Genomic DNA, 15,941 nt, shown 5'->3' with positions numbered 1-15,941 from the left:
CAGGATGAGCTGGTCTCTAGGGACACACAGGCCTCTCCAGTTGCAAGTGTGATCACACATGCTAATGTATGCCCGCCCAGAAAACGCAGTCTGAATGGCCATTACATGCCTGCATCCAGGGCCTGTGCAAGGTCTCTCTGCACCCTAGGTAAAGCTTCAGTCTAGCACCACTTAACCTGCAAACACCTGCAAACATTTTTTACTTTGTTCGCAATATACTTTCACTTTAAATGTCCTTGAGCACCATTTATTCTTTATATATTGTATAATACTGTATATGGGGATACATATACAGGTGGGGATATTTAATTGGGGTTTGGTTTGGAATGAAGCCAGTCAGAAAATGGACAGTGGCATCCTAACCACCATAATACTGATATTTTGAATAAAACTATTTAACCTTACCTATTACCAATTAACCTTACCTCTTACCCTCCTTCCCTGCAGTCTAACCCTAACCTTTCTGGCATACTAACATTCAGGATGCCGGCTGTTGGGATTCTAACAGATATCGGGATTCCGGTGGCGGTATTCTGAACACTGGGATGCCATTTACATTGTATGCGTATTCATACATATATGCGCACAGACATACATATATTTTAATGCTCCTTGTTGTGTTCCAACTCCCCATCTGTAAGTTCATTACTGACCCGCATACAGAGACATCCTTCAGTTTTTTGCTTGATGTATTCAGTGGTTCCCCTTCAGTGGTCAACACCCTAGGCAGCCGCCTAAAGCCTAAAATCTCACAGTGACTACACTAGCGAATCACTCACTGTGTGTGCGCACTGTAGCTCAGATGCATGTGAAGTGCAGAAACATCGATCGCTATGCATACAACCAAGTGAATGACCCTCATTATGTCAAGTTGCTTCCCTCTATTCTTTCAAGTGTCTGCTGTCCAATAGTACTACAGCAGCTGGTAAGATTCTCATTGTATTAGAGTAGTAAGCAACTGATATGATGGTATTTTCAGTGATCGCACTGAGATCAAATTTATGTGGGTAAAAAATGTGTGGCTCTGCTTTATAATTTCTGGTTTTATCACAATTTATAATTTTGAGATTCCCTTAAAGAACCTTAAAACCCGTACACATACCATCAGAACTCCCTCGTGACCATAAATGCCCATCTGATTTCTCTACATACCATCAGACCTCCCCACAGGACCCATAGATGATCTTTAGACCTCTCCATGTGCCCCTAAAATGTTTATCTTACCCATCAACATGGCATCAGACCTATCCACATGACCTTTTTATCCATGTAAAAGCTTCTATAATCCTACATAATTTATATTATGACTTGTTGGTGCATAATTCTTGTGCCTGCATGATCCTACATGTAGAGGAGTAATGAGGGCAGGGTGAGAAGGCATGTGCCCTGTGGACCGCGGCAGGCCCGGCAGACTAAAAGCTGTCAGCAGTTGTAATGTTATCACCCATCCAACTGACTGTGAGGCACAGCGCCTGTGATGTTGCTGTCAGTGTGTGAATGGCCTCTCCTCCCCCAGCCTATTCCACTGCCTACCTCCTCCTCTGTTTTCCCATCAGCAGTGGCTTAATGTGTATAATGGGCACCACTACTGTGTGGCATATTGTGTATAATGGGAACTACAACTCTGTGGCATAACATGTACATGGGGTACTACTACAGGGTGACATGTGCATTGTGCATGTGTGTGTATAAATATATATATATATATATATATATAGAGAAACAAAAGTACGGCACTCACAACCACTTGGCAGCAAAAAACGACAGGAAACCGTTAAGTTATACAATGTTTCAAACTCTTATTGAGTTTTTCGTCAGGTAAACATGTAGATACAAACAACAACTCACCTTATATCCCCTCCAAACTACCATCACCCGCCCCGTGATTGCACGCGCTGCCGGGCGCAGGAGACCCGGCCCGTACCTCTGACGCGTATTTCCTGACGTCACCGCGTACAAACGCGGCGCACGTCATACGCGTAACTAAGCAACAAAATAAACAAAGCCGCTTTGTATCACCATAGTAACGCAATAACATAATACGATACCTTCAGTTATACTTATACACATGTTAGATACAGCAAATAGACTGGAATAAAAACATCATGTAAATCCCGATTGACAGGAGTAACAATATCAATGCTTAATACATGTTCTTACTTAATTGAAAAAAATATTTTTAAGGCATAACCAAGAACCAACTATTAAGTAGATTCATGTTATTATGCAGCAACCCTAAAGAACACATATCTACAGGGCACAAAATCTTATCATCAATAATTCATATCAACATGTTACCACATCAAGATAATATGCATAGATAACACATCCTAAAAGATCCATGATATTATCGGAAACTAGCAAATGAATTCATCTCGTTCAGCCCTTTGGGATGTATAACATCCAACCTATGGATCCACTCTGATTCTCTCTTTAATAATTTCAAGTTACGGTTACCCCCTCTACGATCTAAAGGAATATGATCAATCATTCTATATCGTAGGCAATTTAATGGATGTCGTGCTTCGACAAAATGTCGGGCGACAGGTTGCTCGCTGCTACCTTTATTTATGGCCAAGCGAATTGAAGAGCGATGTGCCGCCATACGCTCCTTGAATTTACGTTGGGTTTTCCCAATGTAAGAGAGCCCACATGGGCAGATCAATTGATACACCACGTGGGTACTCTCACATGTAAGATGGTAACGGATCTTATATTTGGAACCCAAATGAGGGTGACAAAATGTGTCACCAGAGATCAAAAAATTGCATGTTGTAAGGGCACCAAACCCAGCTATATTACTTCTCGTGGAGTGCCGGGCCTGCTGCACTATATATATATATATATATATATATATCATGTCCTGACAAAATTTTAGCAATTAAAATGAAATGTTGATATGCTACACTGCATTGGACGGACTGTCCCTCTAAATTGATGTGGACTGCGCGTTGAATCTCTAAGTGTGCAATTGGAGTCCTGTGAGTGCCACTGCTCTCCCCCTTTCCTGACTAACCATTTTGAATTGTGTCCTAGATGCAAAAAACCCTAGTTATGCCTCTGTCTACATGTAAAACATTCACATAAAATACAATACAGAAAATAACATTAAGCCACAAATGCACATTAGTTTATACAGGCATAAGTAACTCTTTCAATAAATCTGTATAAAGACTCATGTGCTAACTGATTGCACTGTTCCCAAGGAACATTTTATTTTTATAGGAAGAGATGTAAATAATTCATAGCAGACATATGAAATTGCTTCTACTCGTTCTCTGATGTAGTTTAAAGACATTCAGTAAACACAGGAATATTGGAACTTGGTGTTTCACAAGATGGCAGGCAGTGTGTTGCCTCTGTAAAGTTGAGTGTATATGTAGCATACAGATGTCATTGTATGGGTCTCTGGTAAACAGGACATTTTTTAAAAATGATTTAATATTTATTTATTTACTAATGATTTTGTAATGCATATGCTTTATTTAATCAGTGGAGCTAATTTTGCACAAATATTCGGGAACTTACACTTTAACCCAGAAGTTGTTTACAGTGTACTTTGCACCAGGATTATAAGTGTAGCATTAGAACTAGCCGTATAAGTCCAGTCCAGTGGTGCTGCAATATAAATCCAGTCCAGTGGTGCTGCCGTATAAGTCCAGTGGTGCTGCCGTATGAGTCCAGTGGTGCTGCCGTATTAGTCCAGGGGTACTGACGTAAAAATCAAGGGGTACTGCCATATTACTCCAGTCCAGTGGTGCTGCTGTATAAGTCCAGTCCAGTGGTGCTGCCATATATGTCCAGGGGTAACACCGCATAACTCAAGGGATACTGCCATATAAGTCCAGGGGTACTGCCGTAGAAGTTCAGTCCAGTGGTGCTGCCGTATAAGTCCAGGGGTACTGCCGTATAAGTCATGGGGTACTGCCGTATAAGTCCAATCCAGTTGTGCTGCCGTATAAGTCCAGTCCAGTGGTGCTGCCATATAAGTGCAGTGGTTCTGCCTCATAAGTCCAGGGGTACTGCCGTATAAGTCCAGGGGTACTGCCGTATAAGTCCTGTGCAGTGGTGCTGCAGTATAAGTTCAGTCCAGTGGTGCTGCAGTATAAGTCCAGTGGTGCTGCCGTGTAAGTCCGGGGGTACTGCTGTATAAGTCTAGAGGTACTGCCATATAAATCCAGTCCAGTGGTGCTGCCATATAAGTCATGGGGTACTGCTATATAAGTCCAGTGGTGCTGTCCTGTGCTATATATTATTTACTCCAAATAAGGGGTTATTAATATTTAATCCAAATAATTTTTACAGGGTTTGCCCTGTGTGGTGTAGGGGTACGCTCTCCTGTGTCACATATTGGCCCTCATTCCGAGTTGATCGCTTGCTATCTACTTTCAGCAGCCGTGCAAACACATAGTTGCCGCCCACGGGGGAGTGTGTTTTAGCATAGCAGGAGTGCGAACGACCATGTCGCAGAGTGACTGCAAACACATTTTGTGCAGAACAAGACCAGCTCTGTAGTTACTTATTCTTTGCAATGATTGCTGCGACGAATGACACGGTAATGACGTCAGATACCCACCCAGCAAACGCCCGGCTACACCTACGTTTTTCCAAACACTCCCAGAAAACGGTCAGTTGACACCCAGAAACTCTCACTTTCTGTCAATCTCATTGCGATCGCCTGTGCGACTGAAAGCGTAGCTAGAACCTGCGCAAAACCACAATGCTCTTTGTACCCATACGCCACGCATGCGCATTGCGGTGCATATGCATGTGCAGTTTTGCCGTTTTTTTAACTGATCGCTATGCAGCGAAAAAAGGCAGCTAGCGATCAACTCGGAATGAGGGCCATTGTTATATAACTCCAGAAAAATAATGGAGAAAAAAATTTGGAGGATAAAATAGGGAAAGATCAAGAACCAATTCCTCCTACTGCTGCTGTGTCCGCTGCTGTTCTTGCTGCTGGAAGTCGATCGTCATCCCAGAGGGGAAGTCGGAAGACCACTTGTACTACTTCAACTAAGCAATTGACTGTCCAACAGTCCTTTGCGAGGAAGGTGCAATATGACAGCAGTCATTCTGTTGCAAAGCGGATAACTGGGGCCTTGATAGCTATGTTGGAGTAAAACGCGTGTCCGGTATCTGCCATTAGTGCAGTGGTATTTAGACAATTGATGGAGGTAGTGTGTCCCTGGTACCAAATACCATCTAGAGTCCACTTCACTAGGAAAGCGAATCTCGGACTGTACAGGGACATTAAGAAATGTGTCCTCAGTGTCCTGAAAAATGCAGCTGTACCCTGTGTCCACTTAACCATGGACATGTGGACAAGTGGAGCAGGGCAAACTAAGGACAACATGACTGTGACAGCCCACTGGTTAGATGTATTGCTTCCGCAGCAGCAACAGCATCGGAACCAGTAGCAGCATCTCACAAACACCAGCTCTTTCCTAGGCAGGCTACGCTATGTATCACCACTTTCTTTAGGAGGCACACCGCTGACAACCTCTTACAGAAACTAACAAAATCTAATTTTAGAGTAGTCCACGAGCGCTGCTAGAAAAAACACATCTCAATCCTCAGGATTCTTTTCAAGATGTCCTGTATAGTTGAAAAGAGTGGAAGATTTCATTAATATTCAAAATTCCTCTTTCATGTATTGGACTCGCACCTCTGGACTAACCTCCTCTTAACGAGAGATGTACATCAAAAGGTTTCTTTGAGTTCTCACGTATACCTCCACACCCAGTCAGCTAAAGAACATCTTGTCCCTTATGGGAGGCACTCACCTCAATAATATTCCCTATGTTCCTTGAAAGGTAACTTTTCTGAGTCATAACCCCAATGTTTGTTCGGGATACCATCCACCACAGCGAATGTTGACGTTATCAATAAAGTCCAAATATTGTATCCAAAGCATGCAGTTTTTTTTATTCCATATCAGAAGCATACAAAGTACTCATCCATAAAAGTTAAAAAAGTCTACCATAAAAAACAAAAAACAAAAAAAGATAAAAATATGATACTCCCAATGGGTTGCGGATTTGTTCCACCTTACACCCACAGGAAGCCAATTGTTTACTCCCCTCTTTGCAAATTTGAGAAGGAGTCTAACCAATGTAAAACTCTGGCCCCAAGTTTAGGGTGAAAACGGTTTAAGAACAAACTTACAGCCTTCCCACCGACTCGTTTCGGATTATTATTAATATTATTATCCTTTATTTATATGGCGCCACAAGGGATCCGCAGCGCCCATTACACAGTACATAATCAAATGAGCAAACAAGAAAACAGCACTTACAGTACAAGACAATATAGGACAGGTATAGAAAACCCGGGGTTAGGTGCCATCAAAGGGAGTTGTAGTATAAGATAGTGTAAGTAAGAAAAGGAAAGGCATATCAGGAAAGAAGTCCCTGCTCTTGCGAGCTTACAATCTAAAAGGTGAGGGACTAACAGACCAGAGTGACACAGAAGGGATAGACAGTGAGCATAGACAAGAGGGTTAGGAGGAGAGTTGGCTGAATTTGGTGAAGAAGTGGGTCTTGAGAGGCCTTTTGAAGTTTTGTAGAGAGGTGGATGGGGAGAGGTAGAGCATTCAAGAGATAGGGAGCAGCACGTGCAAAATCTTGTAGGTAGGAGTGGTGGGAGATAATCAGTTGGCAGGAGAGACGGCATGCATTAGCAGAGCAAAGAGGACGCGTGGGTATGTAAAGAGAGATAAGGTCAGAGATGTAAGAGGGAGAAGAGTGGGTGAGTGCTTTGTAGTTGAGTGTGAGAAGCTTGAATTGGATTCTGAATGGGAAGGGTAGCCAGTGAAGATCCTGCAAGAGAGGGGATGTGGATGTAGTACATTTGGTGAGGAAGATGAGATGGGCAGCATCCAATCTGGAGATGACCAGTGAGTGGATGAGGGTCTTAGTAGCAGCCTGGGTGAGAAAGGGTCCGATCCTAGAGATGTTTTTGAGATGGAAATGGCAGGTTTTTGAAAAGTACTGAATGTGTGGTTTGAAGGAAAGGGAGGAGTCAAGTATTACTCCAAGACATTGCACTTGGGGGCTAGAGGAGATTGTTGTGCCATCAATGGATAATGAAATTGTGGGAGGTGGTTATGCGGGAGGGAGCTCAGTCTTAGACATGTTAAGTTCAAGAAAGCACTGGGACATCCAGGAGGAGATAGCAGAGAGACAGTTGGAGATACGAGTGAGGAGAGCAGGGGAGAGGTCAGGGGAGGAAAGGTAGATTTGAGTAGAGATGATATTTTAAGTCAAAAGAACTAATGAGCTCACCTAATGAGGATGTGTAGAGAGAAAAAAGGAGAGGACCAAGAACAGAACCTTGGGGAACACCTACTGGTAAAGGAAGTGGGGGGAGGTGGAGTCATGAGAGGAGACAGAGAAGGAATGGTCAAAAAGGTAGGAGGACAGCCAGGAGAGAGCAGTATCATGCAAACCAAGGGAGTAAAGGATTTGCAGGTGGAGAGGGTGGTCTACAGTGTCAAAAGCAGCAGAGAGGTCAAGGAGAATAAGCAGAGACTAGCGGCCCCAGGATTTAACAGCAAGGAGTTCATTGCAGACTTTTGTGAGGGCAGTTTCAGTGGAGTGCTGTGGATAGAAACCTGACTGGAAAGTGTCAAGCAGCGAGTGGAAAGGAAGAAAGAAAGACAGTGAGGTGGTTGTAGACAATATGCTCAAAGAGTTTGGAGGCAAAAGGGAGAAGAGAGATGGGCCGGTAGTTGGAGAGATTGGTTGGATCAAGGGTAGATTTTTTTAAAAATAGGGGAGACAAGTGGATGCTTGAATGCAGAAGGGACAGTGCCTGATGAGAGTGAGAGACTGAGTAGATGGGCAAGATGGGAACAGGCAGAAGAAGAGAGGAAGCGGAGAAGATGGGAGGGAATAGGGTCAATTGGGGAGGTGGATGGGGGTGAGGACTGGATGAGGACCATGACTTCCTCTCCAGATACAGGGAAGAAGTGGAGGAGGGGGCTTAAGAAATGGAGGAGGTGGGTTGCTCAGGTTCTGGTGGGATGTTATGTCCTGACGAATGGAGTCAATTTTGGATGTGAAGTAGGTGGCAAAGTCAAGAGCAGAAAGTGAATAGAGGAGTTGAGGCGAGGGTGGGAAGAGGAGCGAGTTAACAGTGGCAAATAAATGCCTGCGGTTTGAGGATTGGGAGGAGATGAGCTATTTGAAGTAAGATTGTTTAGAGAGGGTAAAGGCAGCAAAGTAGGATGAGAGCATAAATTTGTGGTGGAGGAAGTTGGCCTTATTGCATGATTTCCTTCACTGTTGCTCAGCGGTACGTGAGCATTTTTGCAGATATCTGGTGCATTTGGTGTGCCAGGGTTGAGGTGTCAATCTGCGAGGGTGAATAGCGGTTGGTGGGGTGACAGAGTCAAGAGCAGAGGTAAGGGATGCATTGTAAAGGGAAGTAGCTTGTTCAGGGCAGGAAAGAGAGAGAATAGGAGAAAGCAGTGAGTCAAACAGGGAAGATAGGGAAATGGTGTCAATAACCTCAATGTTACGCTTAGTGATGGTAGTCTTAGGTGGTAAAGATGGAGAAGCAGATAGAGATAGGTTAAAAGTAAGCAGGTGATGGTCAGAGAGGGGAAACAAGGAGTTAGAGAAATCAGAAAGATCACAGCGGTGAGTGAAAACCAGATCCAGTGAGCTTCCACTCACACGGAAGGGGGAGGAGGTCCACTGGGAGAGACCAAGAGAAGAGGTGAGGTTAAGGAGTTTAGAGGCAGGTGATTTTGTGGAGTTATCAATAGAGATATTGAAATCACCTAGGATAATGGAGGGAATGTCAGAAAAGAGGAAGCCAGGAAGCCAGGAAGCAAAGTTGTCAAGGAATTTGGAGGGCATGCCAGGGGGGCGATAAATGACAGCTACTCAAAGATGAACAGGTTGGAAGAGGCGTATGGCATGGACCTCAAATGTAGAGAATGTAAAGGATGGTTCTGGTGGTATGAGTTGGTATGAGTAGCTAGAGGATAGTAGGAGCCTAACACCACCACCGTGGTGACCCCCAGGTTGGAAGGGGTGAGAATGTGAGAACCCCTGCAGAGAGAGCAGTGGTAGAAACTGTGTCAGAGGGTGAGTAATCCAAGTTTCAGTTATGGCTAGGAGATGCAAGGAATTTGAGATGAAAAGGTCATGTGTGGGGACCAGTTTATTACAGACAGATCTGGCATTGCAGAGGGCACAGGAGAGAGGGAGCGAGTCTGAGGGAGTGATGTGAATGAAATTATCAGGGTTGCTGTAGCAATGAGGTGAGATGGATTTAGAAGACAGGGATACAGAGGGTGTAGTGAGGGTGCTGGCTCCTGGGCTAGGGAGGGACACTGCAGCAGTTGAGCATGGAGTGAGTAAAGTGTGGTACAGAGGGGTATGAGGTGAGGTAGGTAGGTAGGGGAGGGAGGGAGCAGGGCAGAGTGGTGGACCATTGGGCACAAGGTAGGGTAGAGGTGAATGATATTGGGGTGTCAGGGGAGGAGTGGAAGTGAGGCATTGGAGTGGATGGGAGACAGGAGGGGAGAGAGGAGGAAATGTAGGAGACTAGGGGAGAAGTACAGAGGTGGGAGCAGGGGACAGAGAAAAGGATAGGGCAGACAAGTAGTGTTGGAGGGTGATAGTGACAGGCTAGACATGCTGTAGTGTGGAGGAGGTAAATAGTATGATAAATTTGGAAATAGGAGTGGTGGTTGTAAGATGAACAGAGCAGTAGGATAGCAGAAATACAGGTGAAAGGGCAGTGTTGGAAGTGTTCAGTGGCAGTAATTTGGTTACAGCAGAAAGTTTATGTAGTTGCAGAAATTGAAGTAGGAGATGTTAGAAATGAGAAGACATGAGAGGGTTAGCAAAAAGAAAAAGGAAATTCAGACTGGATTTGCAGGTGTGTAAAGACAAAATGATATAGGTTCAGCATGTGCATGAAGATGTTTGTGAATACTGCAAGTAAACATACAAGTAATTGAAGGAGAAATTAAAAATTGTAAGTGCGTCAAAAAACATGGAAATACAGTGCTTATTGTCCAGGTTACACAGACAGGATTTGTTAGGTGTGATAAGAAGGTGAACTCACAATTGTCCCAATGAAGATCTTTGTAATCCTGATTATGGATGGAAACTTGATCTTACATATGGTCCTTTCTACAAATGGGTTGCATAGTGTTCACAGAGTGAAAGTTGAAGAGTGATAAATTTGCATATGCAGTTGATATTGATAAGTAGTTCATCTGCTGTTGTTTGTGTTGTTTGATGTTTTCTTTCAGTTTTTCATCCAGTTTAAGTCTAGGCTAAGTCCAGGCTTTGATATTAAAATTATATATCTTCTGCCTTTGAGCCTACTCCCTTAGAGTCCTACACCCTGGATCAATCAACCCTAATGCACCTCTTTTTTTTCTTTGCATCATGTGCTGTTTGGGGTCTAGGGGTCATTCCGAGTTGTTCGCTCAGTATTTTTTTCTTGCAACGGAGCGATTAGTCGCTAATGCGCATGCGCAATGTCCGCCGTGCGACTGCGCCAAGTAAATTTGCTATGTAGTTAGGTATTTTACTCACGGCATTAGGAGGTTTTTTCTTCGTTCTGGTGATCGTAATGTGATTGACAGGAAGTGGGTGTTTCTGGGCGGAAACTGGCCGTTTTATGGGTGTGTGCGAAAAAACGCTACCGTTTCTGGGAAAAACGCGGGAGTGGCTGGAGAAACGGAGGAGTGTCTGGCCGAACGCTGGGTGTGTTTGTGACGTCAAACCAGGAACGACAAGCACTGAACTGATCGCAGATGCTGAGTAAGTGTGGAGCTACTCAGAAACTGCTAAGAAATGTCTATTCGCTATTTTGCTAATCTTTCGTTCGCACTTTTGATAAGCTAAGATTCACTCCCAGTAGGCGGCGGCTTAGCGTGTGCAAAGCTGCTAAAAGCAGCTTGCGAGCGAACAACTCGGAATGACCCCCCTAGTTTTTAAAAGTCATCCAGTGACCTCATTGCAACCTTTTGGCCTAAAACAATATTGTGAGGTGTGATTTGTCCAGAATAGAGTGGAAATGAGTGGAAATGAATGTTATTGAGGTTAATAATACAGTAGGATCAAAATTACCCCCACATTCTGTGATTTTAGTTTTTAAATCATTCAGATCCAAAACCGGAAAGGGTGGTTTTGGGAAAACCAATCCAGATCCAAAACACGAGCTGGGATCCAGATCCAAAACCAAAACACAAAACACGAAAAGTGCCCGCCGCACATCTCTAATTAGAACTCATCATTTGCTTTGCTCTGAGACTTTAGACACTACTCTACTTTACAGGCACACAGTCAAATACACTTAATGTAAAAATAAGCCAGACATGTTCTCCAGTCCCAGCAGACCTCAGAGCTCCCTGCTACAAGCCTTGTGCTAAAGAGGCTATTTTTTCACACAGTGCTAGCAGTTTGTGGTGACTTCTCCACCCCCTCCTCTACCCATGATTCAATGAGCTGAGATGACCGTTATTGACAATAGCACGATCTGCGGGACCCATCCTTTTTCTGAATGAGAGTCCCTTGTGTAAAAGACATGCTGTGGTGTGTAAACGTAATCCCTGTTTTTGTATTTCATTACAATTTATAAAGGAAAATGCTGCTTCCACTTTCTATTTTTTTTATTTATAACACTGCCAATCTGCAATTAGCTTTTGTGCCTATTCAACTTTATACACTATACAGCATTATATATATATATATATATATATATATTAGAGATGAGCAGGTTCGGTTCTCAGAGAACTGAACCCTACTGGACTACACATCACGGGCCCGGATCGGAGTCAGGCTCGTGTTTTCCCGCCTGACTCGAAAACCAGAACGAGGCAAAACGTCATCATCCCGCTGTCGGATTCTCGCAGGATTTGGATTCCATATAAGGAGCCACGCGTCGCGGCCATTTTCATTCCAGTCTCGGAGAGTGTAGTGAGAGGACGTGCCTCCATCCTCAGTGTCTGTGTGTGCGGGAAAGTGGGGTGGTGATTCTAGTGCTGTCTTGTGCTGCTCAGTCCAGTGTAGTCAGTGTCTTATGCTGCATCAGTCCAGCCAGTCACAGTGTTGGTGGCCTTTACCGCTATATGTCCCCAGTGCTGCTGGCTGCTATATTAGTCCCTTGCAGTTTTGCTGTGTTGTCTTGCATCAGACCAGGGGTAGTGTCTTTCTTGTGCAGCATCAATCCAGTGACCAGTCACAGTGGTGGTGTCCTCTGCTGCCATATATCCAATGTTACTGGCATATAATACCAGTGATATTGCAGTATAATTCCCGTGATACTGGCGTATAATTATAGTGATATTGCCGTATAATTCTCGGGATACTGGCGCATAATTCCTGTGATATTGCCGTATAATTACTAGAGATGAGCGGGTTCGGTTCTCCGAGATCCGAACCCCCCCGAACTTCACCTATTTTACACGGTTCCGAGGCAGCCTCGGATCTTCCCGCCTTGCTCGGTTAACCCGAACGCGCCCGAACGTCATCATCCCGCTGTCAAATTCTTGCAAGATTCGTATTCTACTTAAAGAGCCGCGCGACGCCGCCATTTTCACTCGTGCATTGGAGATTGAACGGAGAGGTCGTGGCTGCGTTCTCTCCCTGAAAAGCTCCGCAATCTGTGCTCAGTGTGCTGCAAATATCTGTGCTCAGTGTGCTGCAAATATCTGTGTTCGGTGTGCTGAAAATATATACGTTCTCTGCCTGAAAACGCTCCATATCTGTGCTCAGTGTGCTGCAAATATCTGTGCTCAGTGTGCTTTATTGTGGGGACTGGGGACCACCAGTGTATAATTATAGTTTCCATATCTGTGCTGCATTTTTGTGAGCAGTATATAATATTACAGTGCAGCATTTTGGTGTCCAACAGTATAAAGATGTGTATAGTAGGCCATTGCTGTATCTTGCAGCTTTGTGTCACTGCAAGTATCCATTCCATATCTGTGCTGCATGTTTGTGAGCAGTATATATAGTATTACAGTGCAGCATTTTGGTGGCCAACAGTATATAGTTGTACAGCAGGAGATTGCTGTATCTTGCAGCTCTGTGTCACTGCAAGTATCCATTCCATATCTGTGCATCATTTTTGTGAGTAGTATATATAGTATTACAGTGCAGCATTTTAGTGACGAACAGTATATAGTTGTACAGTAGGCCATTGCTGTATCTTACAGCTCTCTGTCACTGCAAGTATCCATTCCATATATGTGCTGCATTTTTGTGAGCAGTATATAATATTACAGTGCAGCATTTTGGTGTCCAACAGTTTATAGTTGTGTATAGTAGGCCATTGCTGTATCTTGCAGCTCTGTGTCACTGCAAGTATCCATTCCATATCTGGGCATCATTTTTGTGAGCAGTATATATAGTATTACAGTGCAGCATTTTGGTGACAAACAGTATATAGTTGTACAGTAGGCCATTGCTGTATCTTGCAGCTCTGTGTCACTGCAAGTATCCATTCCATATCTGTGCTGCATTTTTGTGAGCAGTATATATAGTACTACAGTGCAGCATTTTGGTGACCAACGGTATATAGTTGTACAGTAGGCCATTGCTGTATCTTGCAGCTCTCTGTCACTGCAAGTATCCATTCCATATCTGTGCTGCATTTTTGTGAGCAGTATATAATATTACAGTGCAGCATTTTGGTGTCCAACAGTATATAGTTGTGTATAGTAGGCCATTGCTGTATATTGCAGCTCTGTGTCACTGCAAGTATCCATTCCATATCTGTGCTGCATTTTTGTGAGCAGTATATATAGTATTATAGTGCAGCATTTTGGTGGCCAACAGTATATAGGCCCTCATTCCGAGTTGTTCGCTCGTTATTTTCCTTCGCATCGGTGCAATTTTCCGCTAACTGCGCATGCGCAATGTTCGCACTGCGGCTGCGTCAAGTAAATTTGCTAAGAAGTTTGGTATTTTACTCACGGCATTACAAGGTTTTTTCTTCGTTCTGGTGATCGGAGTGTGATTGACAGGAAGTGGGTGTTTCTGGGCGGAAACTGGCCGTTTTATGTGTGTGTGTGAAAAAACGCTGCCGTTTCTGGGAAAAACGCGGGGGTGGCTGGAGAAACGGGGGAGTGTCTGGCCGAACGCTGGGTGTGTTTGTGATGTCAAACCAGGAACGAAACTGACTGAACTGATCGCAGTGGCAGAGTAAGTCTCGAGCTACTCAGAAACTGCTAAGAAATGTCAATTCGCAATTTTGCGAATCTTTCGTTCGCATTTCTGCTAAGCTAAGATTCACTCCCAGAGGGCAGCGGCTTAGCGTGTGCACTGCTGCGAAAAGCGGCTAGCGAGCGAACAACTCGGAATGAGGGCCATAGTTGTACAGTAGGCCATTTCTGTATCTTGCAGCTCTGTGTCACTGCAAGTATCCATTCCATATCTGTGCATCATTTTTGTGAGCAGTATATATAGTATTACAGTGCAACATTATGGTGACAAACAGTATATAGTTGTACAGTAGGCCATTGCTGTATCTTGCAGCTCTGTGTCACTGCAAGTATCCATTCCATATCTGTGCTGCATTTTTGTGAGCAGTATATATAGTATTACAGTGCAGCATTTTGGTGACCAACAGTATATAGTTGTACAGTAGGCCATTGCTGTATCTTGCAGCTCTCTGTCACTGCAAGTATCCATTCCATATCTGTGCTGCATTTTTGTGAGCAGTATATAATATTACAGTGCAGCATTTTGGTGTCCAATAGTATATAGTTGTGTATAGTAGGCCATTGCTGTAACTTGCAGCTCTGTGTCACTGCAAGTATCCATTCCATATCTGTGCTGCATTTTTGTGAGCAGTATATATAGTATTACAGTGCAGCATTTTGGTGGCCAACAGTATATAGTTGTACAGTAGGCCATTGCTGTATCTTGCAGCTCTGTGTCACTGCAAGTATCCATTCCATATCTGTGCATAATTTTTTGAGCAGTATATATAGTATTACAGTGCTGCATTTTGGTAACCAACAGTATATAGTTGTAAAGTAGGCCATTGCTGTATCTTGCAGCTCTCTGTCACTGCAAGTATCCATTCCATATCTGTGCTGCATTTTTGTGAGCAGTATATAATATTACAGTGCAGCATTTTGGTGTCCAACAGTATATAGTTGTGTATAGTAGGCCATTGCTGTATCTTGCAGCTCTGTGTCACTGCAAGTATCCATTCCATATATGTGCTGCATTTTTGTGAGCAGTATATATAGTATTACAGTGCAGCATTTTGTTGACCAACAGTATATAGTTGTACAGTAGGCCATTGCTGTATCTTGCAGCTGCTCTGTGTCACTGCAAGTATCCATTCCATATCTGTGCTGCATTTTTGTGAACAGTTTATAATATTACAGTGCAGCATTTTGGTGTCCAACAGTATATAGTTGTGTATAGTAGGCCATTGCTGTATCTTGCAGCTCTGTCACTGCAAGTATCCATTCCATATCTGTGCTGCATTTTTGTGAGCAGTATATATAGTATTATAGTGCAGCATTTTGGTGGCCAACAGTATATAGGCCCTCATTCCGAGTTGTTCGCTCGTTATTTTCCTTCGCATCGGTGCGATTTTCCGCTAACTGCGCATGCGCAATGTTCGCACTACGGCTGCATCAAGTAAATTTGCTAAGAAGTTTGGTAGTTTACTCACGGCATTACGAGGTTTTTTCTTCGTTCTGGTGATCGGAGTGTGATTGACAGGAAGTGGGTGTTTCTGGGCGAAAACTGCCCGTTTTATGGGTGTATATAAAAGGAGTACTAAATTGCGCTATGAACGGGATTTGATAGCAGCTCAATTAATTAATTTTTCATATAGTACGGAAATAAAAAAGCGCTTGTTATATATAATTATGTGTATGCGCAAAACCTGTAAAAAAGAAAGATTAGTAAAAATGTTTACAGCCCTTTTTGGACTATTTGAGA

Source organism: Pseudophryne corroboree, chromosome 4 (genome assembly GCF_028390025.1).
Source record: "Pseudophryne corroboree isolate aPseCor3 chromosome 4, aPseCor3.hap2, whole genome shotgun sequence".
Taxonomy (NCBI): Eukaryota; Metazoa; Chordata; class Amphibia; order Anura; family Myobatrachidae; genus Pseudophryne; species Pseudophryne corroboree.
This window is presented reverse-complemented; position numbering follows the sequence as displayed.